General features: G+C 42.8%; 2 non-coding genes across 2 annotated transcripts; both read right to left on the bottom strand.

Annotated features, from left to right (window-relative positions):
* Positions 1-7,897: 7,897 nt before the first annotated feature.
* On the bottom strand, positions 7,898-7,970 carry TRNAF-GAA (transfer RNA phenylalanine (anticodon GAA)). The gene has a single exon. It is a non-coding gene; the product is annotated as a tRNA-Phe (tRNA).
* Positions 7,971-19,068: 11,098 nt separating this feature from the next.
* TRNAL-CAG (transfer RNA leucine (anticodon CAG)) lies at positions 19,069-19,151 on the bottom strand. Its single transcript has one exon. It is a non-coding gene; the product is annotated as a tRNA-Leu (tRNA).
* Positions 19,152-21,346: the final 2,195 nt, after the last annotated feature.

Raw genomic sequence — 21,346 nt, 5'->3', positions numbered from 1 at the left:
AGAATTTCATAAGAAAAACAATTGTGTACTTGGTTTTAACGTAACTTTATTCTTTCATGAGTTTTTACAAGTTTATGACCACTTATAAAATGTGTTCAAAGTGCTGCCCATTGTGTTGGATTGTCAATGCAACACTCTTCTCCCACTCTTGAGACACTGGTAGCAACACCGCAGAAGAAAGTCTAGCACAGGCATCCAGTATCCATTGTTTCAGATGCTGCACATCTCGTATCTTCACAGCATAGACAATTGCCTTCAGATGACCCCAAAGAGAAAAGTCTAAGGGGGTCAAATCGGGAGACCTTGGTGGCCATTCAACTGGCCCACGACAACCAATCCACTTTCCAGGAAACTGTTCATGTAGGAATGCTCGGACCTGACACCCATAATGTGGTGGTGCACCATCTTGTTGGAAAAACTCAGGGAACGTGCCATCTTCAGTGCATAAAGAGGGCTACGCATCATCATGTAGCAATTTCAGATATCCAGTGGTGTTGAGGTTTCCATTGATGAAGAATGGACCCACTATCTTTGTATACCATACCATCAAAATATTATATGTGCAGCATTTGAAACAACGGATACTGGAAGCCTGTGCTATCATTTCTTCTGCAGTGTTGCCATCAGTGTGTCAAGAGTGGGAGAAGAGGGTTGCCTTGACAATCCAACACAATGGGCAGCACTTTAAACACATTTTATAAGTGGTCATAAACTTGTAAAAACTCATGAGAGAATAAAGTTACTTTAAAACCAAGCACACCATTGTTTTTCTTATTAAATTCTCAATAAGTTTGATGTGTCACATGACCCTCTTCCCATTGAAAAAAATAAAGTTGGATCCAAAATGGCCGACTTCAAAATGGCCGCCATGGTCACCATCCATCAACCATTCCCATTTAATTTAGGTGTATTCATATACTTGCCCCTCCCTGTACTTTTTCACCCTTTGAAGCCCTTTAGTGTTCCCATTCACTATAATACCCCTTTCATGGCCCTCATAAAGTATGATACCAACAATAGTGGAAAAAAGCAGTGATAGATTTAAAAAAAAAAAAAAAAAATACGAAAATGAAAATCAACTCCCCCCAAAAATTTTTTGTAGGACATACGTTTTATATATAAAATTCTCTTTTGTGCTTAACGTCTAATTTTTAGACTAAAATCAAGTAGGACACATACAATATATAGAAAAGCCAGACAGTAAAACAACCCTGCCCAAAAACTTTGGCTTATATGATGCAGATACAGTTGAAAATGTGATGACGGGCAGGAGGGCTAGTCACTGGCACCGTACCCAAGGCTCACAGGACCGATAGCGGCCACGTAGTCTGCCACTATTAGTGGTACACCCCTGAATTCATCCTAAGTAGAGATGAGCGGTGTTCGACTAGAACTGTTCGCCAATCTCAAATTCGAGCTGTTTTGGGCGGTGTTCGAGTTGTTCGACGAACCCGAACGATTTGCAAAAAATTCGGCTGTTCGAGGTTATGTTCGATAACTGTTCGTGCACCAAAAGCGTGTCCTGCATGTCTGGCGCTATTTAGAGCACCAATCATGCAGGGATTGTCTGCCACTCACTGTAATGCCACAGCCATGGTGGTTGTGGCATTAGAGTGATTGCCCAAATCGATGGGAACTGTGCTCACAGTGAAACATGAAAAGCCGGCAATTCAGCAGCGGTACACCGGTACCCGACAATTTAGAACCGAAAGAATAGAGCATCACACATAGATTAGATAGATAGAAACATGTCAGTCACATATATAAGAAGTACAGTGACAGTGTTGATTACTGTACTTGTCATTTAGTGTAAAGGATTTATAAAAAAAAATATTAGTGTTTTCATGCACCGTCTCTTTAAAAAAGCCGGCCGGCAATTCAGCAGCGGTACCCGACAATTTAGAATAGAAGGAATAGAGAATCACACATAGATTAGATAGATAGAAACATGTCAGTCACATATATAAGAAGTACAGTGACAGTGTTGATTACTGTACTTGCCATTTAGTGTAAAGGATTTATTAAAAAAAATAATAGTGTTTTAATGCACCGTCTCTTTAAAAAAGCCGGCCGGCAATTCAGCATCTGTACCCGACAATTTAGAATGGAAGCAATAGAGCATCACACATAGATTAGATAGATAGAAACATGTCAGTCACATATATATGAAGTACAGTGACAGTGTTGATTACTGTACTTGTCATTTAGTGTTAAAATAAAGGATTTATTAAAATAAAAATTGGCGTGGGATCCCCCATAATTTTAGTCTCTAGCGGAGGTTAAGCAGACGGCTAGGGCAGATGTTTGAAGCCTGGGAAGGGGTAATACCCACGGAGCTTCCCAGGCTACTAATATCAGCCCCCAGCTGAATGCTTAGCCTTTACTAGCTATTAAAATGGGGGACCCCCCCAAAAAATTGACGTGGGGTCCCCCCTATTTTAATAGCTAGCAAAGGCTAGGCAGACAGCTGGGGGCTGATATTAATAGCCCAGGAAGGGTGCCATGAATATTGGCCCCCTCCCAGGCTAGAAACACCAGCCGTCAGCTGCCCCAGAAATGGCACATCCATAGGATGCGCCAATTCTGGCACTTAGCCTCGCTCTTCCCACTGCCCTGTAGCGGTGGCAGTGGGGTAATAGGGCTGGGGTTGATGTCAGCTTATAATGCCAGCTGACATCAAGCCCAGGTTAGTAATGGAGAGGCGTCTATAAGACACCCCCATTACTAACCCCATAGTCAAAGTTAAAAAAAAACACAAACACCCAGAATAAAGTCCTTTAATTGAAATAAAGACACAATTCTTTATTGTTCTAAATTAAACCATACTTACAATCACGCCCATTCCAGCTGAAGCCAACGATCCCCTGCAATAAAAGAAAAATAATAAAGCAACATAATCCTTACCTTCCCATGGTTCCCACGACAGCTTCAGCTCTGCTACATCGAGATGACAGGCTGGACCGCAGCAGAAAGCTGCCATCCAGCCTGTCATCCCACAGACACTGAGAAGCGCAGGCTTGCTTGCGCTGCTCAGCGTCTCTCTGTGACGGCATCCAGATGAGCCGAGTTCATGTCCAATGAACTCGGTTCACCTCATGCACGTCACTGACAGCGTGGGAAAATTCTCACGCTGAAGCGGTGAGTGCAGGAGAATTCTCCCACGCTGTCAGTGACGTGCATAAGGTGAGCTCATGTCCAATGAACTCAGCTCACCTCCTGCACGTCACTGACAGCGTGGGAGAATTCTCCTGCACTCAGCGCTTCAGCGTGAGAATTCTCCCACGCTGAAGCGCTGAGTGCAGGAGAATTTTCCCACGCTGTCAGTGACGTGCATAAGGTGAGCTCATGTCCAATGAACTCAGCTCACCTCCTGCACGTCACTGACAGCGTGGGAGAATTCTCCTGCACTCAGCGCTTCAGTGTGAGAATTCTCCCAAGCTGAAGCGCTGAGTGCAGGAGAATTTTCCCACGCTGTCAGTGACGTGCATGAGGTGAGCCGAGTTCATTGGACATTAACTCGGCTCATCTGGATGCCCTCACAGAGAGACACTGTGGAGCGCAAGCAAGCCTGCGCTTCTCAGTGTCTGCGGGATGACAGGCTGGATGGCAGCGTTCTGCTGCGGTCCAGCCTGTCATCTCGATGTAGCAGAGCTGGAGCTGTCATGGGAACCATGGAAAGGTAAGGATGATGTTGCTTTATTATTTTTCTTTTATTTCAGGAGATCGTTGGCTTCAGCTGGAATGGGCGTGATGGTAAGTATGGTTTAATTTAGAACAATAAAGAATTGTGTGTTTATTTCAATTAAAGGACTTTTTTCTGGGTGTTGTGTTTTTTTTAAATACTTTACTAGAAATTCATGGTGGTCATGTCTAATATTGGCGTGACCCCATGAATTTCGGGCTTAGGGCCAGCTGATAATGCCAAGCTGGCCCTAACCCCTTTATTACCCAGTGAGCCACCGCATCAGGGCCCTGGATGAGTTGAGTACAGCGCCAGAAGATGGCGCTTCTATGAACGCGCCATTTTCCGGGGTGGCTGCGAAAGCTTGGGCCTCCCTGCGCTGCGGATTCCAGCCCCCAGCTGCCTAGTTGTACCTGGCTGGACACAAAAACAGGGCGAAGCCCCACGTCAATTTTCTTTAAATTATTTCATGAAATAATTAAGAAAAAAAGGGCTTCCCTATATTGTTGTGTCCGGCCAGGTACAAATAGGCAGCTGGTGGTTGGGGGCAGCCCGTTCCTGCCTGCTGCACCTGACTGGACACAAATATAGTGCGAAGCCCCACGTCAATTTTTTTTTAATTATTTCATGAATTTCCTGAAATAATTTAAAAAAATTGAAGTGGGGCTTCGCACTATATTTGTGTCCAGCCAGGTACAGCAAGCAGGAACGGGCTGCCCCCAACCACCAGCTGCCTATTTGTACCTGGCCGGACACAACAATATAGAGAAGGCCTTTTTTTCTTAATTATTTCATGAATTTCATGAAATAATTAAAAAAAATTGAAGTGGGGCTTCGCACTATATTTGTGTCCAGCCAGGTACAGCAGGCAGGAACGGGCTGCCCCCAACCACCAGCTGACTATTTGTACCTGGCCGGACACAACAATATAGGGAAGGCCTTTTTTTCTTAATTATTTCATGAATTTCATGAAATAATAAAAAAAAAAATACGTGGGGCTTCGCCCTATTTTTGTGTCCAGCCAGGTACAACTAGGCAGCTGGGGGCTGGAATCTGCAGCGCAGGGAGGCCCAAGCTTTCTGGGCCCCCCCCCGCTGCAAATTGCAGTCCGCAGGCACCCCGGAAAATGGCGCGTTCATAGAAGCGCCATCTTCTGGCGCTGTACCCAACTCATCCAGGGCCCTGGTGCGGTGGCTCACTGGGTAATAAAGGGGTTAGGGCCAGCTTGGTATTATCAGCTGGCCCCAAGCCCAAAATTCATGGGGTCACGCCAGTATTAGACATGACCGCCATGAATTTCTAGTAAAGTATTTAAAAAAAACACAACACCCAGAATATAGTCCTTTAATTGAAATAAACACACAATTCTTTATTGTTCTAAATTAAACCATACTTACCATCACACCCATTCCAGCTGAAGCCAACGATCTCCTGCAATAAAAGAAAAATAATAAACCAACCTCATCCTTACCTTTCCATGGTTCCCACGATAGCTTCAGCTCTGCTACATCGAGATGACTGGCTGGACCGCAGCAGAACGCTGCTATCCAGCCTGTCATCCCGCGGACACTGAGAAGCGCAGGCATGCTTGCGCTCCTCACTGTCTCGCTGTGACGGCATCCAGATGAGCCGAGGTCATGTCCTATGAACTCGGCTCACCTCATGCACGTCACTGACAGCGTGGGAAAATTCTCACGCTGAAGTGCTGAGTGCAGGAGAATTCTCCCACGCTGTCAGTGACGTGCATGAGGTGAGCTCATGTCCAATGAACTCAGCTCACCTCATGCACCTCACTGACAGCGTGGGAAAATTCTCCTGCACTCAGCGCTTCAGCGTGAGAATTTTCCCACGCTGTCAGTGACGTGCATGAGGTGAGCCGAGTTCATTGGACATGACCTCGGCTCATCTGGATGCCGTCACAGCGAGACAGTGAGGAGCGCAAGCATGCCTGCGCTTCTCAGTGTCCGCGGGATGACAGGCTGGATGGCAGCGTTCTGCTGCGGTCCAGCCAGTCATCTCGATGTAGCAGAGCTGGAGCTGTCCTGGGAACCATGGAAAGGTAAGGATGATGTTCGTTTATTATTTTATTTTTATTACAGGAGATCGTTGGCTTCAGCTGGAATGGGCGTGACGGTAAGTATGGTTTAATTTAGAACAATAAAGAATTGTGTCTTTATTTCAATTAAAGGACTTTATTCTGGGTGTTGTGTTTTTTTTAACTTTGACTATGGGGTTAGTAATGGAGGTGTCTTATAGACGCCTCTCCATTACTAACCTGGGCTTGATGTCAGCTGGCATTATAAGCTGACATCAACCCCAGCCCTATTACCCCACTGCCACCGCTACAGGGCAGTGGGAAGAGCGAGGCTAAGTGCCAGAATTGGCGCATCCTATGGATGCGCCATTTCTGGGGCGGCTGACGGCTGGTGTTTCTAGCCTGGGAGGGGGCCAATATTCATGGCACCCTTCCTGAGCTATTAATATCAGCCCCCAGCTGTCTGCCTATCCTTTGCTAGCTATTAAAATAGGGGGGACCCCACGTCATTTTTTTTGGGGGGTCCCCCATTTTAATAGCTAGTAAAGGCTAAGTATTCAGCTGGGGGCTGATATTAGTAGCCTGGTAAGCTCCGTGGGTATTTCCCCTTCCGAGGCTTCAAACATCTGCCCCAGCCGTCTGCTTAACCTCCGCTAGAGCCTAAAATTATGGGGGATCCCACGCCAATTTTTATTTTAATAAATCCTTTATTTTAACACTAAATGACAAGTACAGTAACCAACACTGTCACTGTACTTATTATAAATGTGACTGACATGTTTCTATCTATCTAATCTATGTGTGATGCTCTATCTTTCTGTTCTAAATTGTCGGGTACCGCTGCTGAATTGCCGGCCGGCTTTTTTAAAGAGACAGTGCATGAAAACACTATTATTTTTTTAAATAAATCCTTTACACTAAATGACAAGTACAGTAAGCAACACTGTCACTGTACTTATTATATATGTGACTGACATGTTTCTATCTATCTAATCTATGTGTGAAGCTCTATTCTTTCTGTTCTAAATTGTCGGGTACAGATGCTGAATTGCCGGCCTGCTTTTTTAAAGAGACGGTGCATGAAAACACTAATATTTTTTTTAATAAATCCTTTACACTAAATGACAAGTGCAGTAACCAACACTGTCACTGTGCTTCTTATATGTGTGACTGACATGTTTCTATCTATCTAATCTATGTGTGATTCTCTATTCCTTCTATTCTAAATTGTCGGGTACAGATGCTGAATTGCCGGCCGGCTTTTTTAAAGAGACGGTGCATGAAAACACTAATATTTTTTTTAATAAATCCTTTACACTAAATGACAAGTGCAGTAACCAACAATGTCACTGTGCTTCTTATATGTGTGACTGACATGTTTCTATCTATCTAATCTATGTGTGATGCTCTATTCCTTCTTGTCTAAATTGTCGGGTACCGGTGTATGCCGCTGCTGAATTTGCCGGCCGGCTTTTTTAAAGAGAGTGTCTTCTGAGCAGTTTGTCAGCTTTTGGACACCTTTGCAGGTGTTTTCTATGTGTTTCTATGTGTTTTTGTTTGCCTGCCATTGGTTTTAACGGTGTTCGACGGTGTTCTAAGGTGTTCGACGAACCGAACCGAACCTGAACACTAATCCTAAGGACTTGTTCCCAAACAAAAATGAAAACACTGTAAAACTGATGCATTTTTACTTTATTTTTTTAAAATTTGAAACAGAAAAATGCATTGAGAACGCATCATGAGAACACAGCCTTGAACTTTATTTTTATGCTATTCAAATCAGTAAAGGAATTTAAAAAAATGTATTTCTTTGCTGCAATATTTATTCATTATAACACAAATTACTATTAAAAAAACCCAACAAAGCTAGACATCCATGTATCAACAAAAAATAAAAATAGGCATTTTAGCCTTTCATCAGAAAGTGTCATATACATTTTAGGATTTTTTATTAGTTTAGTTTGGATTTGTAAATAACAATTAGTAATAAAATGTCGCAATTGTCACATTGTCCACTAGATGTCAGTATCAGGTGCACACGTTACAGATTTGTAAACCATGATTGCCATTTTTAAGATTATGATATTAAGTGTCTTTATGATCTGTGAATTGTGGAGTCCTGGAAAAAAAATCCATGCAATAGAAAATGTAAAAATATTCTTTAAAAAACCCACTCCTTATGCCGAAACCCGGGATCGAACCAGGGACCTTTAGATCTTCAGTCTAACGCTCTCCCAACTGAGCTATTTCGGCTGGTGATGAGCTGTAAACTTCAACAGTGTAAACTGAGGTCTAGAAAAGTTTCAGTAAAAGAAAATTATATTAAATTATATTTTTATATCTCCTGCAGTTCTAAAGACTAATTTTCCTAGTGGAAAAATAGAAAAGTTCTAGCAGCATATTGACCATTATACAAGCGTGGAGAAGTCAGGATAGAAATAACCACAATTTGTTATAAGACCTTTTTATTGTATTTAGAACAGACCAAATACTGCACTTTACTGTACAGAGAAACGCCTTCACGAGGACCCGTCCCAAGGTCAGAACTGACCAGTTTTTGCCCCTATTTTATTCCCATTGTTCTCCTGAGTTTACCACTTTTTGCAATTTACCATCCAGTTTCTGAGATATGGGCATTTTTGTTTAGTGATAATTTTTTATGTCTTTTATCAAGGGGGCGTTGCTCGCAGGGTAATAATGCAGAGCAGCCTAAAGACACGCTCACAGAGAATCCTGTGAGCCACACCCCTTTGGCAAAGAACAGAAAAATTAGCACTAAACATAAAGATCCCAGATCTTTGGAATTGTATGGCAGATTTAGAAAAGAAGAAATAATGAGGGGGATCAGCGGGAATAAAACAAGGGGCAAAAACTGGAAACTTTTGACCCGGTGATAGGTCATCTTTAATGGTTTTAAAAACAGCCATAAATCACAACTGCTAAATGATACACTGCACATGTACATGCTTTCTGGAAACAGGATGATCATCTAGGCTGGAGCACATGATTTTTACATCATTTAGACGCCAATTTTTCGGACTATAAGACTCACTTTTTTCCTCCAAAATTGTGGAGGAAAGTGGGGGGTGCATCTTATAGTCCGAATACTATATTACCGTATGGCCGTGCGTGGTGGTGGGTGTGGGGGAGCGGCAGTGGGGGATTCTCAGGGCACAGGAGGCAGCAGCTGCCTGCTGAAGCCTACGCTGTGCCCGCTACTAAAAAGATGAATATTCCCTACTCCCCATGCCCATGGGCGTGGAGAGCAATGAATATTCATTTTCCTTAATAGTCGGCACCAGCACACTGAAGCCGCAGCGCAGCTCCTTCTGCCACTCTGCGGTCAGAGTGCCTGCTATTAAAGCTAATGAATATTCACTACAACCCACTCCCATGGGTTGTAGTGAATATTCATGGTCTTTAATAGCAGGCAAACTGCTCGCAGAGTGGCAGCAGGAGCCGCGCTGCGGTACAGTGCGCCTGGTATTGAAGAGACTGAATGGTCACTGCTCTCCACGCACAGAGTCCTGCTGTGGGGAGCAATGACTACTCCAGCACAGCATCTCACACTGTGTGGGGGCGCATGGCAGGGACGCCATGCGCACCCTGCCGTGCGCGGCTCACATAGTGAGAGTCTTGGCAGCAGAGCCAGAGCAGGACAGCACTGGAGGAGAGAGGAGGCGACTATGATTGTTTTTTTTTTTTTGTGGGCAGTGTGATTGGGGCTCAAGGGGCGCCATGCATACTAGGATGGGGGCTCAAGGGGCGCCATGCATACCAGGATGGGGGCTCAAGGGGCGCCATGCATACCAGGATGGGGGCTCAAGGGGCGCCATGCATACCAGGATGGGGGCTCAAGGGGCACCATGCATACCAGGATGGGGGCACAAGGGGCACCATGCATACCAGGATGGGGGCTCAAGGGGTACCATGCATACCAGGATGGGGATGGGGGCCACGTATACCAGAAAGGAGGGGCCATACATACCAGGATGGAGGATATTCACAGAATTTGGGGACATTACCCCCAATACCAGTGTCAGCAGCAGACCCCCTCCCCCATAATAGGGCATCATGACCACAATTTTTGCTTAAATTTTTTTTCCTATTTTCCTCCTCTGACACCTAGGTGCGTCTTATGATTCGGTGTGTCTTATAGTCCGAAAAATACGGTATTTGCTATCTTATCTGAGAGCAGCATAATGTAGGGACAGAGACCTTGATTCAGCAATGTTTCACTTGCTGGGCTGCTTGCTGTAGTTTTGATAAAATCCCTATTTTATCTGCTACAGATCTAGCAGTTCTCTGAATGCTGAGCTCTGTACAACCCCGCCCACACCACTGATTGGCAGCTTTCTGTGTACACTGCATAGGCAGAAAGCTGCCGATCAGTGGTTTGGGTGTGGTTATACAAAGCAGGAGAACTACATGTCCTATGGTGATAATCTCCTGCTGATAAAACACTGATTTTATTGAAATTGCAACAAGCTGCACAGTAAGTGATACATTACTGGAATCAGGGGCTCTTACCCTAGATCATAAGCTCTTACGAGCAGGGTCGTCATTTTAGCTTTAATTATTGTATTATCTTTAACTGTTACTTATGACTTTTGTATATGAACCTCTGAAGTGTAAAGTGCTGCGGAATATATTGGCGCTATATAAATAAAGATTATTATTATTATATCATGTTACTCTCAGATAAAAAAAGCCAAACAAACAAGCAGCAGCCAGCTATGATACAGAATTCGCTGATGTTTTCATCCCTCACCAGATTTTCTTTACAGTTTTGAAATCTGGCACTCTGCCCAATCCCAGTATACCACTAGCAACCATTTCAGTGCGCCAAAAGCCAGGGATGGACAATACCTAATTGACCTATTATAGGCGCCTATCTGTCATCAATATTGATGTTAACCTTACTGGCAAAATATTCACTATTTATCTCATCCTGGATTTGGGATTATTGGCAGGGACCACATAGACATCTTTGTTGCTGTTAAGCCTATGTCTTTCCCACTATTCATTGATGCAGGCAGTCATTCTCCTGTTCCTTAACATGCAGAAAGCCCTGGTTCCCTTTCTTCGAGATACCTCTCTCTTTGCATGGGTTTATAAATTACAGTATGTACAGGTGCTTCTCACAAAATTAGAAAATCATCAAAAAGTTAATTTATTTCAGTTCTTCAATATAAAAAGTGAAACTCATATATTATATAGAGTCATTACAGACAGAGTGATCTATTCCAAGTGTTTATTTCTGTTAATGTTTGAAAAGAGGAGGAGCAAAGGGAGTGTGTATAAAATATAATTTTTTATTAAATACTGGTTAAAAACATTCTTACAAATAACCAGGATAGGCAAAATAGCAACAAGCGAAAACCCTGGGGTAGGGAAAACACATGCAACATGCAAGTATAGAAGGTATTATATTATGATGGATAGGTGGAATTTCGACATGTATACAATCTGTCCTATGTCACACATGTGTAAATGAAAGTATGTCAGAAAACCACCATCAAATAATTCAATAAAAAGAAACCTTACCCATGTGGCAGGTGAAGCCCCCCAGGGAATGCACAAGCAGAAAGTGCAGAGCCCCCTAGGTACGCACGTTTCGCGTGTTAACCACATGCTTTATCAAGGGTAAGTAGAGGAATCCCATCTGTAGGACCTTTATACCATGGGATTTGGTCACATGGTCCTATCTCACCAACGAGCGCGGGTGGGCGGCGCATGCACAGATCACTGCACTCGCAGAACGCCCACCCCCAGCTGTCAAGCTGAATCCCCGCATACCTGGAGGCACAAAGACTCCCAGCATGCCCAAACCAGCATGAAGACACGGGGCACGGCGCACCCACGAGGCAGAGAAGAGGGCACGCGCTCACGATCCAGTGGTGAGTATAGTTTTACATTACATATGCAATAAATACAAGTATTTACAAAAAGCAGGCCTTGCAATATTGAGTTTCATACAGTGTTCCTAATTTCCCAAACGTGTTTTTTTGCAGCAGATTCAGGAATTCTCCCAGACTTGATTTTGTGGAGTCAGATTTTCTACTTGTAACTGCAGATGTAGAGTCCCTTTACACCTGCATCAGACACGAGGATGGACTTGAGGCGGCAGCAACTGGGACAGCACTACCTGTGATCTGATACTTGAGCTGCTCCATTTCGTCCTTACTCATAACTTTTTTGTTTTTAAAAATACATTTTATTTACAGATGCGCGGCACTGCGATGGGCGCGGCATGTGTGCCTTCGTATGCTAACCTCTTACTTGGATTTTGGGAGAGGACTCTATTTGGCAGTGAGGGCGCACATGCCATGGAACCCATCCAGTGCTGGTATAGCTATATAGATGATTTATTTTTTCTTTGGAAAGGGACGGTGGAGCAGCTTGAGCGGTTCATGGGTTGTTTAAATAAAAATTCATTTAATATTAAACTTTCATTCAGGGCGGATAAGAAGAGGTTGGACTTCCTGGACATTAAGTTGGAAGTAGATGATGATGCATTTAAGCAGACCGATGTGCTCAGAAAGTCCACCTCTGTTAACGCCCTGCTGCATGCGTCATCCCCACATAGTGCGGCAGCTATTCGTGCTGTCCCAGTTGGTTAGTTCATCAGGATGAGGCGGATTTGTTCATCCGAGGCTAAGTTCGATATGCAGACGAGGGACTTGAGATCTCGCTTTGAGGACGGGGGCTATAGTCAGAGATGCATCAAGGCAGGCTATAGATGGGCCAAGAATACCTCACGGAATTTACTTCTTTACACTCCTTCCAAATGACAGAGGTGCGATGGGAGAATTCGATTCATCTCTACTTACAATCATGAATGGCATAATATGAGAACTATTTTAACCCCTTTAAAGCCCATGACGTATTAATACGCGTCTGTGCCCTGGGCTTTAAGAGCCTGACCCGTATTAGTACGTCATCGCGATCGCGCGCGCACACAGGCTGTGCGGGCGCGATCGCCGCCGGGTGTCAGCAGCTGACACCCGGTACTATGTGCAGGGAGCGCCGCTCCCGGCACATTAACTGCCGCAATGCTGCGATCGAAGTCGATCACAGCATTGCGGTGGCAAGGGGAGGTGATCGGTATACTCACCTCCTCTTCCGGCCTCCAGCGCTGTCTGCCGCGGCTTCCCGGGTGTTTCCCGGGTCACCAGACAGCAGTAAGATTGTTTGGACATGCGCAGTGCATCTCCAAACTATCTTCTCCCTGTCCAGCGCTGACTGCCTGCATGGCACAAGGATGGTGCTGCATTCCTGTGCCATGCAGGCGATCAGAGAAAAAAAAGTGAAAGTCCCATAGTGGGACAAAGTAAAAAAGTAAAAAAAACTCCCAGAAAGTGAAAAAAAATAAAATAAATAAAATAAAAAAAATAATCCACTAAAAATAAAAATAGAATGTACCCATCAATAAATATTATTATGAAAAACAAACAATAAAAGTACACATATTTTGTATTGCCGCGTCCGTAATGACCTGGCCTATTAAACTGTTCCACTAGTTAACCCCTTCAGTGAACACGGTAAAAAAATAAAATAAAAACAAAGCAAAAAAACAATCATCATACCGCCAAACAAAAAATGGAATAACATGCGATCAAAAAGACGAATATAAATAAAAATGGTATCGCTGAAAATGTCATCTCGTCCCGCAAAAAACAAGCCGCCATACAGCTCCATCATCCGAAAAATCAAAAAGTTACAGCTCTCAGAATAAAGTGATGCAAAAAAATAATTTTTTCTATAAAATAGCTTTTATTGTGTAAAAGCGCCAAAACATAAAAAACGATATAAATGTGGTACCGCTGTAAATGTACTGACCCGAAGAATAAAGCTACCTTATCAATTTTACCACACCTGGAGCAGAATAAAAAAATTTAAAAAACACAATTCCTGAATTGTTGGCTTTTGTTTATTCTGCCTCCCAAAAGCTGGAATAGAAAGCGATCAAAAAATGTCACATGCCTGAAAATGGCACCAATAAAAACGTCAACTCATCCCGCAAAAAACAAGCTGTCACATGACTCTGTCGGCCAAAATATGGCGATGCAAAAACTAGATTTTACAAAATATGTGTCTTTTAGTGTGTGACAGCTGTCAATCATAAAAACCCGATATGATTCTGGTATCGCTGTAATCGCACCGACCCGAAGAATAAAGTAATCTCATAACTTATACCGCACGAGGAACGGCGTAAAAAATAAACGCTAGGGCTGGGGTTGGGGTTGTGCTAATGTTAGGGTTGGGGTTGTTTTTTTTTTCAAAAGTAAAAAAAAAAAAAAAAAAAAAAGATGACGATATGGCAACTAGTGTTGAACGCAAGTGCTCGCTACTTGAGTTTGCATCGGGTGCTCGGGTATGCACTGAGTATCGCGGGTGCTCGAGTCTCCGCCCCATATGCTTCACGGCCAAAAAAACCTCGCGGGGATTGCCTGCCATGCACGAGCGATCCCCGCATGTTGTTTTGGGGGTGTCTAATAACCGTGAAACATGCGGGCGGGGACTCGAGCATTTCACTTGAGCACCCGTGATACATGGTGCATACCTGAGTACCCGATGCAAACTCAAGTAGCGAGCACTTGCGCTCAAGAGTAATGACAACTTATTCAATATGATGACCTAATGTTATCAAATTCTGTGTCGTACCTCTGGGTTCAAAATGTTCAGTATACCCCTTAATAAAATCCTTGAGGGGTATAGTGTCCAAAATGGGGTCACTTGTGGGGGAGCTCCACTGTTTAGGCACATCAGGGGCTCTCCAAACGCGACATGGTGTCCGCTAACAAATTGAATGGAAAATCGGCTCAAATTGTTAGCGGACACCATGTTGCGTTTGGAGAGCCCCTGTGTGCCTAAACATTGGATCTCCCCCACAAGTGACCCCATTTTGGAAACTAGACCACCCAAGCCACCTATCTAGATGCATAGTGAGCACTTGGAACCCCCAGGTGCTTCACAAATTGATTTGTAAAAATGAAAAAGTGTTTTTTTTTTCCACTTTTTCATTTTTACGACATAAAACAATTTCCTTGTACTTTTGTCTAGTCAAAATGTCATTTTATTAATTATGTAATGATGATGATTTTTGTGTGTTTACTGCATTTATGGCACATTTATTGCATATATAATGTAAACGCACCATGCATTTTGTCTTCTTTCTTCTCTTTTTTTCTATTCACTTCTACTCTTCTGCATTCCTATTATGATGGTGACCCTTTGGAGATTAGTCTCATTTTATTTTAATCTATACCTATACTCACCACTGGATCGTGAGCGCGTGCCCTCTTCTCTGCCTCGTGGGAGCCCCATGCCCCGCGTCTTTATGGTGGTCCGGGCATGCTGGGAGTCTTTGTGCATCTAGGTATGCGGGGATTCAGCTTGACAGCTGGGGGTGGGCGTTCTGCGAGTGCAGTGATCTGTGCATGCGCCGCCCACCCGCGCTCGTTGGTGAGATAGGACCATGTGACCAAATCCCATGGTATAAAGGTCCTACAGATGGGATTCCTCTACTTACCCTTGAGAAAGCGTGTGGTTAACACGCGAAACGTGCGTGCGTAGCGGGCTCGGCACTTTCTGCTTGTGCATTCCCTGGGGGGCTTCACCTGCCACATGGGTAAGGTTTCTTTTTATTGAATTATTCGATGGTGTTTTTTCTGACATACTTTCATTTACACATGTGTGACATAGGACAGATTGTATACATGTCGAGATTCCACCTATCAGTCGTAATATAATACCTTCTATACTCGCATGTGTTTTCCCTACCCCAGGGTTTTCGCTTGTTGCTATTTTGCCTGTCCTGGTTATTTGTAAGAATGTTTTTAACCATTATTTAATAAAAATTTATATTTTATACACACTTCCTTTGCTCGTCTGCTTTTCAAATATTCATTTAGGAGTTTTCTAGATTTCTTTAATGCATTAATGATCTATGATGATCTAATTGTTTGTACCTCAGTATGCCTATGGGACTTGTATTTCATTTCTGTTACTGTTGATGATTATGGCTTACAGCCAATGAAAAACACAAAAGTCATTATTTCAGTAAATTAGAATAAATAACAAAAAACACCTGGAAAGACTTCCTACACATTTAAAAAGATCTCTTAGTCTGTTTCAGTAGGCTCCACAATCATGGGGAAGACTGCTGACTTGACAGATGTCCAGAAGGCAGTCATTAACACACTCCACAAGGAGGGTAAGCCACAAAAGGCTAAAGAAGCTGGCTGTTCAGAGTGCTGTATCCAAGCATATTAATGGAAAAAGTGTGGTAGAAAAAGGTGCACAAGTAACCGGAATAACCTTGAAAGGATTGTTAAGAAAAGGCCAGTCAAAAATTTGGGGGAGATTAACAAGGAGTGGACTGCTGCTGGAGTCATTCCTTCAAGAGCCACCACACACAGATGTATCCAGGACATGGGCTACAGGTGCCACATTCCTTGTGTCAAGCCACTCATGACCAATAGACAACGCCAGAAGCGTCTTACCTGGGCCAAGGAGAAAAAGACCTGGACTGTTGCTCAGTGGTCCAGCTTCAATGTCCACTGTCTCTGAAGAGACTTGTTGCTCATTTGCATAACAATTAAACAGTACATTTCTCTAAAATGTAAACCTAGATTTTCAAAATAATGGTATTTCTGTGATCAGCATTACAGGGCCTTTATACAAATGTCATTAGGTTGGGGTATAAAACCTGATGAGAGGTTCCCTTTAAGAGCAATATTCCAGTGTAATTATTTGCAGGGATCCAGGTAACATTAAGATGCTGTATGGCAATAAATCTGCTTTTGCTATTCCTTCCAGTGATTTTCCGATGTGTAAATTTATGACAAGCAAAATGTCAGCACTAATGGGGCCAATGTCTCACTCACATGTCTTACTCTGGGTGCGAATGGAAACAGGATCAAATCTTCACCCATCAGAATTCTTTCTTTTGTTGCAAATGGGGAAAATTGAGGCCTGAATTGGAAATCTGTGATGAAACCAAAAAATTTGATTTTTTAGCAGGAATCATTTTGGATTTTTCCCAGTTCTGGAGACGATCCATAGTAATCTGCAGATGGGAAAGCAAAGATAATCTACCTGATCTGCTGATGGGCTGCAGCGTTCACTTGACAAGCAAAGTAACCAGATCCCCAGGTAACACGGCGCTCGGAGAGAAGAAGTTGGGTTTGTTTGGGATTTACAGTTTTTTCTTCTTTTATTCTGTACACCGAGAGCATTGAAAATGGATTTTCCAGCAGTGGACAAACCCTTTAAGGGTATGTTCACACATTGCGTTATTGCTGCGTTTTTTTTCTGCAGCAAACCTGATCTCTTGCCAGGAGGTTTGTTCAAGATTTTTCTTGCTTTTTTGCTTTTTTTTGGTGCGTTTTTTTCACTGTCCCTTTGTCTCTTTTATGCATGTACATAAAGTTCAGTGAAAAATAAATCATTCTGGTTTTGGCACAAAAAAATCTGAAAAAACACTGAAAACTCTGACACTTGCGATTTTTTTGCATTTTTTCAGCGTTTTTTTCGTCACCCATTACTTCCAATGGGTGAAAAATTGCTGAAAAAAACACTGAAAGAAGTGACATGCTCTATTTTGCAAAAAACCCAACCAAGGCACAAAATCCTGATTATAATAAAACATGATATGAGCATGAGATTTCTGGAGTCTCATAGACTTTGCTGGTACTGTAAAACGCAACTGAAAATTTGTATAAGGCTATGTGCCCACGATGCAGAAATGAAGCAGAAAATTTCTGCAGCATTTCTGCATCTCCCTGGCAGAAAAAACGCATGCAGATTGACAAGCGCTTTCCAGGCGATCGCATCACTTGGAAAGTGCTTGACAACTAGGTCACACTATATAATTCCATGCAAACAGCATGGATTTATACAGTGTGAACCGTAAAAATTAAAACAAATAAAGCTATACTCACCCCCGAGGCCCCGGCGTGGCTGCAGCGCTCGTTCCTGGCTTGTTCCTGGCTGCCGGCATATCGCGAGACAGAGAGGTGAAGGGCCTGCGGTCACATGACTGTGACGTCACCGCAGGTCCTCAAGCGATGCCGGCATTCAGAGAGAAGCCTTCGGAAAGGTGAGTATAAACTTTATTTGTTATTTTATTCTTTTTTTACAGGTACAATGGTACCCAGGTCTGGATGAGAGTCTCCTCTCCTCCAGAACTGGGTACCATCCGCACATTGAGACGCATAGAAGCCGCTTGTACAAATGTACAGTCGCGGTTTCTATGCGTTTCAATGCAAGTCAATGGCGGGAGTTCCGCTGCGCTTCCGCAAAATTAAATGACATGCTGCGGATTTTTGTACGCAGCATAAACGCTGCGGAAAAATCCGCAGCATGTGCATAGAACATGCGGAATCCCCTTCGGGACCATGGGGTGCGGATTACCTAGCGTTTCACAAGCGTTTCCGCTGCGGAAATTCCGCAGCATAAACGCTTGAAAAACGCTACGTGGGCACCCAGCCTAAAGAAATGCATCAAAAAACTCTGAAAAAACATGATGTGTGAACATAGCCTCAAACCGCTGGACATTCCGACCTTACGTTTTCTACCAAGATATTAACTCCTAGAAGATTCGATAATACAATCAGCAGTGCTTGAATTTATAGTATATAAAGGACAATCACTGGGACAGTTCAAGAAAGTTGCTCTTAGTGCAAACATTACCCTTAACATAATGGAGACAATAAAGAAATGTAGGAAGAAAACAATGTTGGAGGAAAAAGTCTATGAAGCACCCCAGATGGGACTTGAACACACAATCCCTGGCTTAGGAGGCCAGTGCCTTATCCATTAGGCCACTTGGGCTTAGTGGGGGCTGATTGCTCACATTACCTGGACTTTTTTCACATTTCATAAATCAGTGGAAATATTGTTTTTTAGCTGATGTTCCTTTATTCTTTTAAATAAAAATAAATAAAACGCTGTATATGTATATTCCAGTACATTAGCTACAGGTGTTAGTGCTCACATAACTGCGCTGTAAAGTAAGGAATGTGATCAGACAGGTCGTCACTGATTGTCGATACGATATGGGGTCGGATCACAGAATAGATAGGATTAGGCTTCATCATATTCTCATTACGATATACCATATTAATGGCAGGGATTGGGTTAAGGGTGTTGTCACACAAATAAATCTTCCATTCTTGATTCCTTAGATGTCCCTTTAAACCATTGTAGACTGTTATTAGTCCGTAACTCAATGCTGCGTTACCATATAAATTCTATATAAGATTTCAGTGTTATTATGTGTTCTAACATGTACTAATCAATTACAGGAGAGAAGCTGTACAATGTCAGGAAGGAAAAGAACTGATGTCAGAAGTGGGATTCGAACCCACGCCTCCAGAGGAGACTGCGACCTGAAGGCAGCGCCTTAGACCCCTCAGCCATCCTGACTTCTGCTGGCTTTTATAACTTAACTCTTAAGCTAGGCAGCAGAAAGATGAGCATTACTTGTGATGAAAGGAAATATATCATGATTTATTTTAATATGGATTTTTAATTCCTTAGTGACGGAGCCAATTTTGAGTTTAATGATCAAAGCCACATTTTTTAAAACTGACACGTGTCACTTTATGTGATAATAACACTGTAATGCTTAACATATCCCCGTGATTCTGAAAGTGTTTTTCCGTGACACATTGTACTTTATATTAACCCTTTTACCCCCGAGGATAGTTTATACGTTAATGACCGGGCCAATTTTTACAAATCTAACCGTTGTCACTTTATGAGGTAATACCTCTGGAACGCTTTAACGGATCCCGCTGATTCTGAGATTGTTTTTTCGTGACATATTGTAATTCTTGATAGTGGTAAAATTTCTTTGATATCACTTGCGTTTACTTGTGAAAAAATCGGAAATTTGACGAAAATTTTGCAATTTTCAAAATTTGAATTTTTATGCCCTTAAATCAGAGAAATATATGTCACAAATAGTTAATAAATAACATTTCCCACATGTCTACTTTACATCAGCACAATTTTGGAACCAAATTTTTTTTTTATTAGGGAGCTATAAGGGTTAAAAGTTGACCAGCGATTTCTCATTTTTACAACAAAATTTACAAAACCATTTTTCTAGAGACCACATCACTTTTTAAGTGACTTTGAGGGGTTTTTATGACAGAAAATACCCAGAAGTGACACCATTCTAAAAACTGCACCCCTTAAGGTGCTCAAAACCACATTCAAGAAGTTTATTAACCCTTCAGGTGCTTCACAGGAATTTTTGGAATGGGGAAGAAAAAAATGAACATTTAACTTTTTTCACAAAAATGTTACTTTAGACCCCAATTTTTTATTTTTGCAGGGGTAACAGGAAAAACTGGACCCCAAAATTTGTTGTGTAATTTCCCCTAAGCATGCAGATGCCCAATACGTGTGGAAAAAACACTGTTTGGGCGCACAGCAGGGCTCAGAAGGAAAGGAGTTCCATTTGACTTTTTGAATGTAAAATTTGCTTGAATAATTAGTGGACGCCATGTTGCTTTTGGAGACCCCCTAATGTTCCTAAACAGTGGAAACCCCCCACAAGTGACACCATTTTGGAAACTAGACCCCTCAGGGAACTTATCTAGATGTGTGGTGAGCACCTTTTAACCCCCAGGTGCTTCACAGAAGTTTATAAAATGGAGCCGTGAAAATAAGAAAATCAAACTTTTTCTACAAAAATGATCTTTTAGCCCCAAATTTTTTATTTTCACAAGGGTAAGAGGAGAAAATGGAACCTAAAAACTGTTGTGCAATTTCTCCTGAGTATGCCAATACTCCATATGTGGGGAAAATACACTGCTTGGGCGCACGTCAGAGTTCAGAAGGGAAGGAGCACTGTGTGACTTTTTTGAACGCAAAATTGTCTGGAATCAAGAGCGGACGCCATGTCGCATTTCGGGAGCCCCTGATGTGCCTAAATAGTGGAAACCCCTCACAATTGACTCCATTTTGGAAACTAGACCCCTCAAAGATTTTATCAAGGGGTATAGTATACATTTTGAACCCAGAGGTACGACATAATTTGATAACTTTAGGCCATCGTATTGAATAAGTTGTCGTTAGTCTTGAGCGCAAGTGCTCGCTACTTGAGATTGCATCGGGTACTTGGGTATGCACCATGTATCATGGGTGCTCGAGTGACATGTTCGAGTCCCCGCCCCCCATGTTTCACGGTTGTTAGACACCCAAGAAAACTTGTAGGGATCACTCGTGCATGGCAGGCGATCCCAGCAACATTTTTTTGGGCCGCAAAGCATATGGTGCAGACTCGAGCATGTCACTCGAACACCCGCGATACTCAGTGTATACCCGAGCACCCGATGCAAACTCAAGTAGCGAGCACTTGCGCTCAACACTGGTCGCCATATCGTCAGAATTTTTTTTTCTTTACTTTTGAAAACAACCCCAACCCTAACCCTAGCCCTACCCTAACCCTAATACAACCCTAACCCTAGCACAACCCTAACTCTAGAGTTTATTTTTTTAAGCCGTTCCTCGTGTGGTGTAAGTGATTAGATGACTTTATTCTTCGGGTCGGTGTGATTACAGCGATACTAGATTCATATCGGGTTTTTATGATTGACAGCTATCACACA

The sequence above is a fragment of the Phyllobates terribilis genome, unplaced genomic scaffold (genome assembly GCF_046119375.1).
Source record: "Phyllobates terribilis strain yellow unplaced genomic scaffold, ASM4611937v1 Scaffold_65__1_contigs__length_7625178, whole genome shotgun sequence".
Lineage (NCBI taxonomy): Eukaryota > Metazoa > Chordata > Amphibia > Anura > Dendrobatidae > Phyllobates > Phyllobates terribilis.
The sequence above is the reverse complement of the archived record's forward strand: the minus strand, read 5'-3'. Positions and strand labels throughout refer to the sequence as shown.